Source organism: Cynara cardunculus (genome assembly GCF_001531365.2).
Source record: "Cynara cardunculus var. scolymus isolate 2C chromosome LG 1, CcrdV1, whole genome shotgun sequence".
Lineage (NCBI taxonomy): Eukaryota > Viridiplantae > Streptophyta > Magnoliopsida > Asterales > Asteraceae > Cynara > Cynara cardunculus.
The window spans coordinates 23,582,963-23,594,819 of record NC_037528.1 but is presented as its reverse complement, the minus strand read 5'-3'; positions in this window follow the sequence as shown (position 1 = coordinate 23,594,819).

Genomic DNA, 11,857 nt, shown 5'->3' with positions numbered 1-11,857 from the left:
TTATCTAATCACATTGGGTTTTTTTTTTTTTTGTTCCCTTTTCTTGAATCATACTGGTTTTTTTATTCACATTGGATTGTACAGAATGGTTGTTTGATATTCTTTTTGTGAAAATGTTCTTGTTCTAACAAGGCGTATCAGACCAGATAGTTTATAAGCAGTAGTTGGATAGATGATGATTTAGATGACTATTGTGTTAGACAGATGATTCGCGTAGGTCCTATGTTTATGCATTTATTATGGTTAACATTATTGGTTTATGCCAATTGTTTCTAGATTTTGTTTTATGTATAAAACTTTTCTTTAAATTTTCATTATTGGTTTACATCCTGCTACATTGCAACATGGTACATAACTAGAGCACTTTCAGTTATCATGAAATTTGACGAGGTACAACCTTTTAAGCTTAATGTACATATTTTAAAGCTACTTCTGGCGTGTTCAAATATGTAATGAGTATATTCTATGACAACTGAATTACTTCTGTAAGTAGATGCCTTGAAAATTGTCGTTTATATAAGTGAAGGATGTGTTGATTGGTGATTTGTATACTCATGTATCTTGAAAATTGTTTTCTATATAAATGAAGGATTTTATGTTTGAAAATGGACTTCCTTCTTACTGGTGATTATAGTTTCTGATACAAGTTTGTGATCTTTTACAATTTCTTTCTTGGCCTAGCAAATACTACTCTAACATCTATATGTGCATTACTTCTTTTATATTTCTCCTTAAGTTATTTACTGTAACCATAATATACAGAATCTTTAAACAAAACTAGTCAATTATTACATGTTTGTGTGAATTTGTCTTGCACTCATGGTGCATATAACTTTTTTATGTAAATTTCTCATGTGTTATCAGTTTGGTTGTCTTATAATACTTTTTTTTTGTTCAAAGGTACTACAAGATTCGATATGCTATTAAATTGCTCATTTGAGTAGTTTATTTTTGCTTGTATTTGCACAAGTATAAGGATATGACAAAATCTAGGCCTTGTGTTGGTGGTGGTGGTAACACTTCCAATCGTGGAGTCATAAGTTGTGTAGACCATTATGCCATACATGGTGGTTCAACTAAGTCTATCTCTTATGATATATGAGTATTACAATTTTGAGAAGTCGTTATTTGTTCGGTTACGTGGAAACTTGACTATTAATTACATATGGTTTCTTGTTCTATGCATTCTCTTTTAGAATCTGGTGCATTATATGGGAAACTTAAAGAGGGAAAATGGGACGAATTCTTACACGAGTTCATCTACATCAGCTTATGGAGGTGTAGCAACTAATGCAAATTGGAGTCCCCCAACCTTTAGGTAGCAATGTTATCAAAAAATTGTTGGACTGTTGTTTTACAATTTTAAGTCCTACCACTATCGATTTTGTTCTCCATCTCTCTCAGTTTTGGTTACACTCTGCATCTTCTACTCTCTTTTCCTTTTGTTGATTTTGACTTGTGTTTTTGTATTCGAGGTTAAAGTAGGGAAGAAGGGCATTCATTGTTGAGATTAGCCGTAACAGAAGAAGTAGAGTTCAACTTTGCCACTGTGTAATCTGACCACCAATAGTTTGGCCGGTTTTTTGATTAAATTTGTTATCAGCTATAGAAAAAAAATATATTTTCTTCATTTCATTTGCTTAGTACAATTGTGTTGTTTGTTTAACCAGGGAAGTCAATGAAGGTTGTGGAGTTTTAGGTTCTCAAAATTTGATATCTAATGATTTATGTGAATAAAAAAAATTATATATTCTTCTCCTTTCAGTTCTTAATTCTAACGAACGAAGAACAGTTAAAGAAAGTTATGGTGCATCGAAACAACTAGATGCATTCATAGTTGGACAAATAAAGATGGTGGGAAACAAATCCACCATACCATGTAGGTAGACAAAATGATAAAATAGTTCAATTTATAAAATTTTACTTTCCGCTGCATTGCAACAGGTAGCCAACTAGTATTTGAAAATATATGTATTTGGAATTAAAATACTTTAGATTTTTAAATTTTAACATGGAGGAATAATAAGTAGATGAAACCACTATAAAAAAAATATAATCCTAAGTGTATGTATAAAGACGAAGGATTGTGTGAGAATAGGAGTTAAGGTGAAAAGTTTAAAAAGGGATTTGGATCCTTGATCACTTTTAATCACAAATTAAACATATCGTGAATTGCACTTTAAGAGGGAATTGATCTAGTGTATCTCACTAGTGTTGATCTAGTGGATCTCTTCAATTAGGATTAATCCAATGATGGAGATTCATGTTTACCCTTCTTATCATGATTTTCGTTCTCACCGAAACCTAATCCTACGTATAAATGCATCATTTATTTTCATTTATAGTAACAATGTCACATAATCATTGTAAGTTATGTTTTCCTGTATTTCATTTCTAGTAAACAATCTAATGTTATAATTTATCCTCCCAAACTAGCATTGGCACAAAAATTCCCAACCGAAAATGGAGTAGTTCATTCTAGAATATAGCCTCATATTGTTTACATTCCACCCAGAGTCTCACTCTTTAGCATGTTAAATGTAGAATTTTGAACAGGGTCCTTAAAATTTTAAGGCCTAATTTTACATTGTTTAAGATCATTCATCAACTATAGTCGACCCTTAGTGCCACTTAATGTTTACTTAGAAAACAAAAGTAGTATGTCTTATTTCGCCTCTATAATTTGTATATATGTATTTTTATCATTTTTTTGTAGTGTAATAGAAAGTTTGTAACAAGACCTCCAGAAAAATTAGAATGGTATGTATATTAATGATGAATATCATACTGATGTATGAATGTCGAAAAGTTATTTTATACACATGAACATATATTAATATCCATGATGAATAGTATGTATCATATTGATGTATGAATACTGAAAAGTTATTATTTACACATGAACTTACACACACATACACATATATATATATATATATATATATATATATATTAATGATGAATGCTATCTTGGGTTGTCATTTGATCCAATATTGTTGTCGATTCATCATTTTTAACGTATCTAATTCAAGATCCCCCTTCTTATTTTTATATCGGATGTATGTAGTTGAGGCATTCTAACAAACCGGTAGACTTGAACCTTGTTCCTACATGACCCGATCGATTCGATCCTTTATTTCATTTATTCCATGACAGGAATAGGGGACTGAGGAGGTCAAAGATCAAGAAGTGAGAAAACATATATTCATGATGGATGTTATAATAAAAATGTATATTAATGATGAATGTCATCGTGATGTATGAACATTAAACATTTGTTGAATACACATGAAAATACATAACTATTCATGATGAATGTTATACTAAATTATATATTCATGATGAATATCATACTAATGTATGAATATTAAAGAGATGTTGTAAACATATGAACGTGCATAAATGTTCATAATGAATATTACATAAATATACTATCTGACATAGAAAAACATTAAAAAATGATATCGAGATGGATGTCAAATCGAAGACAAAGAAAATGAAATGCTTGATTTTTTGATGTAATTTGTTTGATCAAAAATATTAATTATTTTTAAGATAATTTAGTTTAAAAATTAAAGGGTAAAACATTTAATTAAAAAAGAAAATAAAAAGTCAATATGGTAGGTATAAGTCATAACTTCTAACTTTATCCATAATCACTTATCAATTAATCTTTTTTTGTTTTAACCAATGATTAGTCATCTACATTTTAGTCAATGGCCGAGATTGGTTATCATGTTCACAAAAAATGAGTTTTCATTTAAACTCACACCTATACACATACATACACATACTTAGGATCATGTGAGACCAACATGTTTTCATGAGACACATGAGACCATCTATTTACATTTGAAACTTCACAGTAAAACACTATGAAGCCTTCACAGTGATAATGTAACATTCAATTTCTAATATGCCCAAATTATTTGCTAAGTATATTTAATTATTAGGTTAAAGAGAACCCATAATTTAGTGGGAGTTTAGGTCTGAAATTTTAGAATTATACTTCTTAGGAATATATTAGAGGATTTGAAAAAAATTTCACGTCAAATAGATATGTAAAACTGATTTTGGGAGATCTTTTCTGGAATATTTTTGTTGGATGTTATAGATTATCTCTTTATGAACGTGTAGGCAAAAACCTCATAGAAAACAGAGGTCCGAGCGAAAAGTGGGTACCTAGCCGGGTCAACCTGACCCAACTCGGTTTTAGCATAATAAATTGGATTTTTTGGCCCATTTTTCATGTCATTTTCAGTCCAGAACTCACACACACACTAGAGGTGCAATTTTCACACACATAAGCTCGATTCAACTCAAATCAAAGAGGCATTACAAGATCTTTGAATGATTTGATCATCAAGTAAGGTATAATCCATCTTTGCACTTGTTCTTGGTTGACATTATTGTTATATGGATTGCATGTTGAGAAAGAGTTAGGGTTCCATATGGGTTTGATCTTAAGTGTATAAAATGAGTGCATTTTAGTAGTTATGGCTTGAAATGATCATTAGATTCAATAGATTATCAAGTCAATGATTTTGGGAGAGAATATAAATGATAAAATGAAGGTTGGATTTTGGTTGTTTATGTCAAATATGTTATATTAAGTTGAAATTTAGAAGTTGGAATAATTTGGAATCGAAATGGTTTGAGAAAATGTAGGAAAATGAGAATTTTGACTTAAGAATGCATTGAAAGTGTGCAGACTTTGAAAAACTATATAAAATCATAGAAAAATCCAAATGAGGTGAGTCTAATTTTTTTAGTTAGATAATTGAGTCTAGTTTATTTCTTATTTTATGATCAAGTCATGAATTCTAGTTAAAAATGGCCAAAACAGTTCTGCAAGCAGCAGCTGTATATAGAAATCTAAGTAAAGTATTCAAATAGGATATGTGTGTAACATGAGTTTCTTATATTGGTTGCTTATGAGATTTTGTACATTCACTCTAGGGGGTAATTAGGGCATATTTTGATGCTTTGGAAGCAATCTAAGTGTGGTAGCTTGGACTTGCTTTGTGAGCTCATTTTGGAGCTTTTCGGTATTATACGGTTGCTCGGTGAGTTATATTAATTATTACATATTGATTTGAATATGTATATATATTTTTATATGAATGCTTTTGGTCTTGAATTGAGTCACGCGGTCTTGACCTTTCTTTGATTCCTTCTCTTGAGTCTATTCCATATTACTATCTCGGTACATCGGTTTGCTTTCCGGATTCGGACTCGTTGTTTTGTTCCTTGAATTGTATGTCATAGTACGGGTACTACTTCATGTGGCACGCCGAAAGTTTATGGCTAAGTCAAGATCCCGGGTTGGACGGGTGAGACTTTCTGCGGTTGTGAATACTCATTGCTCAAAAAGGAGGAAGAGCAATGAGTAAGGAACCTTGGCACATACCTGGTAGAGAAAGGCGGGCAGTGTGAGGTTTCCAATACTTTAATTTTCAGTATTTTTAATTTCTTGTAATTTACATTCTGCAATTTACTTTATGTACTTTACTTTTCCGTATCAGTTATTTATTTTTCAGTCCTTACATCCTTGACTTAGCCATATAAATGACGGAAAAGTAAATTGCAGTAAAGTAAAATGCAGAAATATAAAAGACTGAAATATAAAGACTGAAATGTAAAGGACTGAAATATAAAGACTGAAATGTAAAAGACTGAAATATAAAGACTGAAATGTAAAAGACTGAAATTAAATTATTAATAACTAAATATTATTAAATAGCATTAATTTAGGTAATGATCTAAAACAAGTACTTGATGAAATGGAGAAATGACTAATGAAAGCCTTGAAAGAAGGAAAGTTTGACTTTGAGGAAACTTGCAAAACAAGTAACAAAACTTGCAAAACAAGCAACAAAACTTGCAAAACAAGCAACAAAACTTGCAAAACAAATTTCGTTACTAAGACCGAAAAGGTTACTTGCAAACTCTTAAAAACAGATTATTTAGTTTACGTAAATTAGTCGTGAACCACAGAGGATGAGATCCAATGTAAAGCAACAACGATCGACTAATTCGTAACTTGTAACAAAAGTCAAAAAATATAACGTAGAACAAAAATGAGATGAAGATTAAATACAAGCACTTGAACTAAACTTGAGAACGAAATCACACTTCACTTCACAACAATCGGTTCTTGATTTGAAACAAGAAAACCGAAAGCTTGAAACCAAAAACAATAATCTAGAGAGCAAATGTTTATAACTCAAAGAATTGAGAATAAACAAATGAAAAGTTAAGTAAAAGTGTATGAAAAACAAAGTATTAAGCCTCTATTTATAGGCTAAGGGAGTTTGTACAATGGGAGCCACCTAATAAGACAAAAGGCTCTTCAAAAATGGGCTTTGACCGGGCCCAAGATCGTTGACCACGCATCTACTAAGAAGCAGCCCAAGAATTCTCGGTCCAGACAAAAGTGCAGCTCACGGACAGATACTATAAAATTCTGCCACACCTGGTCCTACAGGACTACTGCAGGATTTGGCCCAAAAATCATCAAAAACTTGCATAAACAGGGGATTAACATTAGATATGTTATATTACTACTAATATATGAAAATGACATAAAAAGACTCAATTAAGACACTAATGGGCAAATAAAACAAAGGAAAATGGTTAAGAAAATGATGTAATAAGGTTAATAAATTAACACTTATCAACGATGCATCTAGCAATGCGCTGGTTACTCAAGAAATTGGGGATGACAACCTCAATCTAGAAAGAAATGTCCAAGGAAATGATGACAATGACAATGAAGCTCAATTATCACCTTGTACTGAGAGGTTATTGAAACTAATGAATGATCAAACACGGGATGCTCTATAAGAACAAAGAATAGAGTTTGAAAGAAAGTTATCTGAAGTGCAAAATCCAGTTAATGCTAAGAATCCGGTTGTCCGAGGATCGAAGCAGGTTAATGAAGACATACCCAAACCAAAATCGGACCGACCTTCATTTAAAACATTTAGAAGCAGTGGGGCTACAGAGTTCTCGGGACAGACGGACCCAGTACTTGCAATGCAATGGGTCGAAAACACTGAAAAGGTATTCAGGATTGTTTACGTGCAGGAGGGGGATAAAGTATGTTATGCTACAACGACATTTACCGATCGTGCACTCACTTGGTGGAACGCCACATATCGATCAATGGATCCTAATACTTGGGATAGAACGACATGGGAAGAGTTTCAAGTGTTGTTCTTCGAACAATATTGTCCGGATGATCTGAAACAAAAGCTTGAGAAGGAATTTCTAGAGCTCAAACAAGGATCCATGTCAGTGATTGAATATGAAACAGAGTTCAATCGGAAGCTTCAGTTTGCCCAGCGGTTTGTACCAAGCGAAAAGGACAAGATTAATCATTTCGTCAACGGTTTTCGACGGAATATTTGTGATTTCGTCACTAATCGTGACATACCTTCATTTGCCAAAGCAGTTGAGTATGCATGGAAACAAGAGCATGATCTGAGTCTCCCTGATGATTTTGATGTACCAGAGAAACGATCGAGAGTTGAGAGAACCTTCTCGACCCCGACATCTAAATCATCTCGATTCTTCAAGTCGAGACGAGCTCAATCGCATAATACACCACATACTACCTCCCAGGCTTATACAATGCAGTCAAATACGTCACGGAACTGCAACCGATGTGGCAAGAATCACCAGGGACAATGTAGTGGTGATCAAATTTATGTACGATGCTTCTGTTGTGGTGAAGTTGGGCACATACGAACTCAGTGCCCTCATAGAGAAAAGGCATGTTATAATTGTGGTGTGTTAGGTCATCGTATGCGAGAATGTACAAAGAATAGACTGGAGGAAAGTAAAGGGTCGGTACAACAACTGAGGCAACGACCGATACATACAGCGAGGGCTTCGACCAAAAAGGAGGAGGTCCCGAAACCTCATGCCAAGGCGTTTCAAATTACCGTGAAGGAAGCCATGAACAATCTCGACGTTGTTACGGGTATATTTCTTGTTAATTCTTGGCCTGCTCGTATTTTATTTGATTATGGTGCAACAAATTCTTTTGTGTCAAATGATTATGTTCGTTATATTGAATATGTGCCTACTATGCTTGAAAAACCTTTCACTATTGACACTGCGAGCGGAGTACCATTAGTTGCTGATAAAGTATTTAGAGGGTGTACATTGTTTTTAGATGACTATGAATTTCTTATCGATCTCATTCCAACTGATATACATGGATTCGATGTTGTTATTGGTATGGATTGGTTGGCAAAGAATCAAGCCAACATCATATGTTCACAACGAATGATTCGGATACCAATTAGCAAGGGGAATTACCTATACATTTACGGGGAGAGGTGTGTGATCGACATAAAGGTAATCTCTATGCTAAAAGCTCATCGTTATCTAATCAAGGGTTGCTCAATTTTTCTAGCTTATGTTATGGATGCGGCGAAGGAATTGAAGAAGACGGTGAAGGACGTTTCGATTGTTTGTGAATATCCGGATGTATTTCCGGATGATCTACCTGGATTGCCACCCGATCGTCAAGTAGATTTTCGTATAGACTTGCTACTGGGTGCAGCTCCGATAGCAAAGACACCGTATCGTCTCGCACATGCAGAAATGAAAGAAATGATGAAACAATTGCAGGAATTATTGGACAAGGGTTTTATCCGACCAAGCACATCTCATTGGGGTGCTCCAGTCCTGTTCGTTAAGAAGAAAGATGGAACTTTCCGGATGTGTATAGATTACCGTGAGCTTAACAAGGTAACTATAAAGAACAAATATCCATTACCGCGAATTGACGATCTTTTTGATCAGTTGCAAGGAGCGAGATATTTTTCTAAAATCGATTTACGGTCTGGCTATGACCAACTCAAGGTACGGGAGGAAGATGTACCCAAGACTGCCTTTCGGACCCGTTATGGGCATTACGAATTCCTCGTAATGCCATTCGGACYTACAAACGCACCTGCAACGTTTATGGACTTAATGAATCGAGTATGCTATCCTAAAGTCTGTGATCATATTCATCAATGATATTTTGTTTTACTCAAAGTCCGAAAATGAACACGCTACACACTTACGTCAAATGCTAGAATTGTTGAGAAAAGAACGACTCTATGCAAAATTCTCGAAATGTGAATTCTGGCTTCGCCAGGTACAATTCTTGGGGCATACCGTATCCGGAGACGGTATTTCTATAAACTCAGTCAAGATCGAAGCAATTCAAGAATGGGAGCAACCAATCGGAAGTTCGGAGTTTTCTGAGTCTGGCAGGGTACTATCGACGATTTATCAAGGACTTCTCTAATATCGCAGTACCATTAACCTCTTTGACTCATAAAGATGCTAAATTTAAATGGAATGAGGCCCAAGATCAAGCATTTCAAACTTTAAAGAAATGTCTTACACACGCGCCTATACTTGCTCTACCTGAGGGTAACGAATACTTTATAGTGTATAGTGACGCATCTCGACTTGGTCTTGGATGCGTCTTGATGCAGCGAGACAAGGTGATTGCATATGCTTCTCGCCAATTGAAAGATTATGAGAAGAACTACCCTCCTCATGATCTTGAATTAGCAGCAGTGGTCTTTGCTTTGAAGCTTTGGCGACACTATCTCTATGGTACGAATTGTCAACTTTATACTGACCATAAGAGCTTAAAGTATTTATTTGATCAACAAACCTTGAACATGCGTCAACAACGTGCTATGGAACTCATCAAAGATTACGACTGCGAGATACTATATCATATGGGTAAAGCCAATGTAGTGGCAGATGCTCTAAGTAGGAAGATGTATTTTGAACTTCTATGCTACTCTATTATTCACACGTCGGTTAAATATAATCTATTTGATGATATTCGGAAATGGCAGATTGAGGCTTTGAAGCCTGAGAATGTTAAAGTAGAACGAATGGTAGGATACATTGATCCTCTCTCTGAAGATGGACGTGGCTTGAAGGTCTTTAAGACCCGAATCTGGGTCCCCAAACTTGGCGGCATGCGAGATGTTGTTTTAGCGGAAGCACATAAGTCGCGATTGTCGATACACCCAGGGAATACCAAATGTACCAAGATCTTCGTTTAAATTACTGGTGGCCTGGGATGAAGACTGATATTGGACGTTATGTCGAGAAATGTACCACATGTTTACAAGTAAAGGCTGAACACTAGAAACCGTATGGAAGTTTACAGCCTCTTGAGGTACTGATGTGGAAATAGGAGAAATTAACGATGGATCTGGTTACTAAACTACTGAAGACCCAACTACAACATGATAGTATTTGGGTTATAGTTGATCGGTTGACCAAATCTGCATTGTTTTTACCTGTCCGAGAGTCTTATTCTATGGATTGATGGGCGCAATTGTACATTGATGAAGTTGTCTCGCGACACGGTGTACCAGTGAAGATTATCTCTGATCGCGACTCTCGATTCACTTCTAATTTTGGACTAGATTTCAACGAGAGTTGGGAACACGTCATGCGTTTAGTACGGCCTATCATCCTTAGACCGATGGTCAATCAAAACGAATCATTCAGACTCTCGAGGATATGCTACGCGCATGTGTCTTAGAATTTGGTGGTAGCTGGGATACTCACCTACCCGTGGTTGAGTTTTCTTACAACAATAGCTACCACTCGACAATTGGAATGGCTCCCTATGAGGCTTTATACGGACGTAAGTGTCGTACACTCTTGTGTTGGCGAGAGACGGGAGAGAAAGTTTTAGTTGGTCCCGAACTCATTCAGATTACTCATGACAAGATTCAGATTATTCGCGAAAGAATGAAAGCTGCCCAAGATCGTCAATAGTCTTATGCAGATCGTCGCAAAAGGCCAATCGAGTTCTCGGTTGGTGATATGGTAATGGTGAAAGTTTCTCCTTGGCGAGGCGTGTTTCGATTCCGAAAACAAGGTAAGTTAAGTCCACGATTTATTGGTCCGTTCAAAGTATTGGAGCGTATCGGAAAATAGGTTTATCGACTAGAGTTACCGAAGGAACTTACGAGGATACACGATGTGTTTCATGTCGGGTACTTACGTAAATGCTTGGGTAAACATGAAGAAACGGTGCCCTTAGCCGAAGTCAAAGTAGATGAGAAATCAAGATACATTGAAGAACTAGAATCAATTCTGAACGAGAGAAAAGTGAAACTACGTAATAAGAAGGTAGACTTGGTATTGATCAAGTGGAAACACCATCGGAGACCAAATTGGACGTGGAAGTGTAAAGATGAGATGAAGGCGAAATACCCTTCTTTATTTCCACAACAGTGATTTCGGGGACGAAATCTTCAAAAGGAGGAGGTATTTGTAACATCCAATTTCTAATATGCCCAAATTATTTGCTAAGTATATTTAATTATTAGGTTATAGAGAACCTATGATTTAGTGGGAGTTTGAGTCTGAAATTTTAAAATTATACTTCTTAGGAATATATTAGAGGATTTGGGAAAAATTTCACGTCAAATAAATATGTAAAACTGATTTTGGGAGATCTTTTCTAGAATATATTTGTTGGATGTTATAGATTATCTCTTTATGAACGTGTAGACGAAAACCTCATAGAAAACGGAGGTCCGAGCGAAAAGTTATGAATATTTTAAGTGTTGATAGTCAAAATGGATACCTAGCCGGGTCAACCCGACCCAACTCGGGTTTTAGCATAATAATTTCGATTTTTGGCCTATTTTTCATGTCATTTTCAGTCCAGAACTCACACACACACACTAGAGGTGCAATTTTCACACACAAACGCTCGATTCAACTCAAATCAAAGAGGCATTACAAGATCTTTGAATGATTTGATCATCAAGTAAGGTATAATCCATCTTTGCACTTGTTCTTGGTT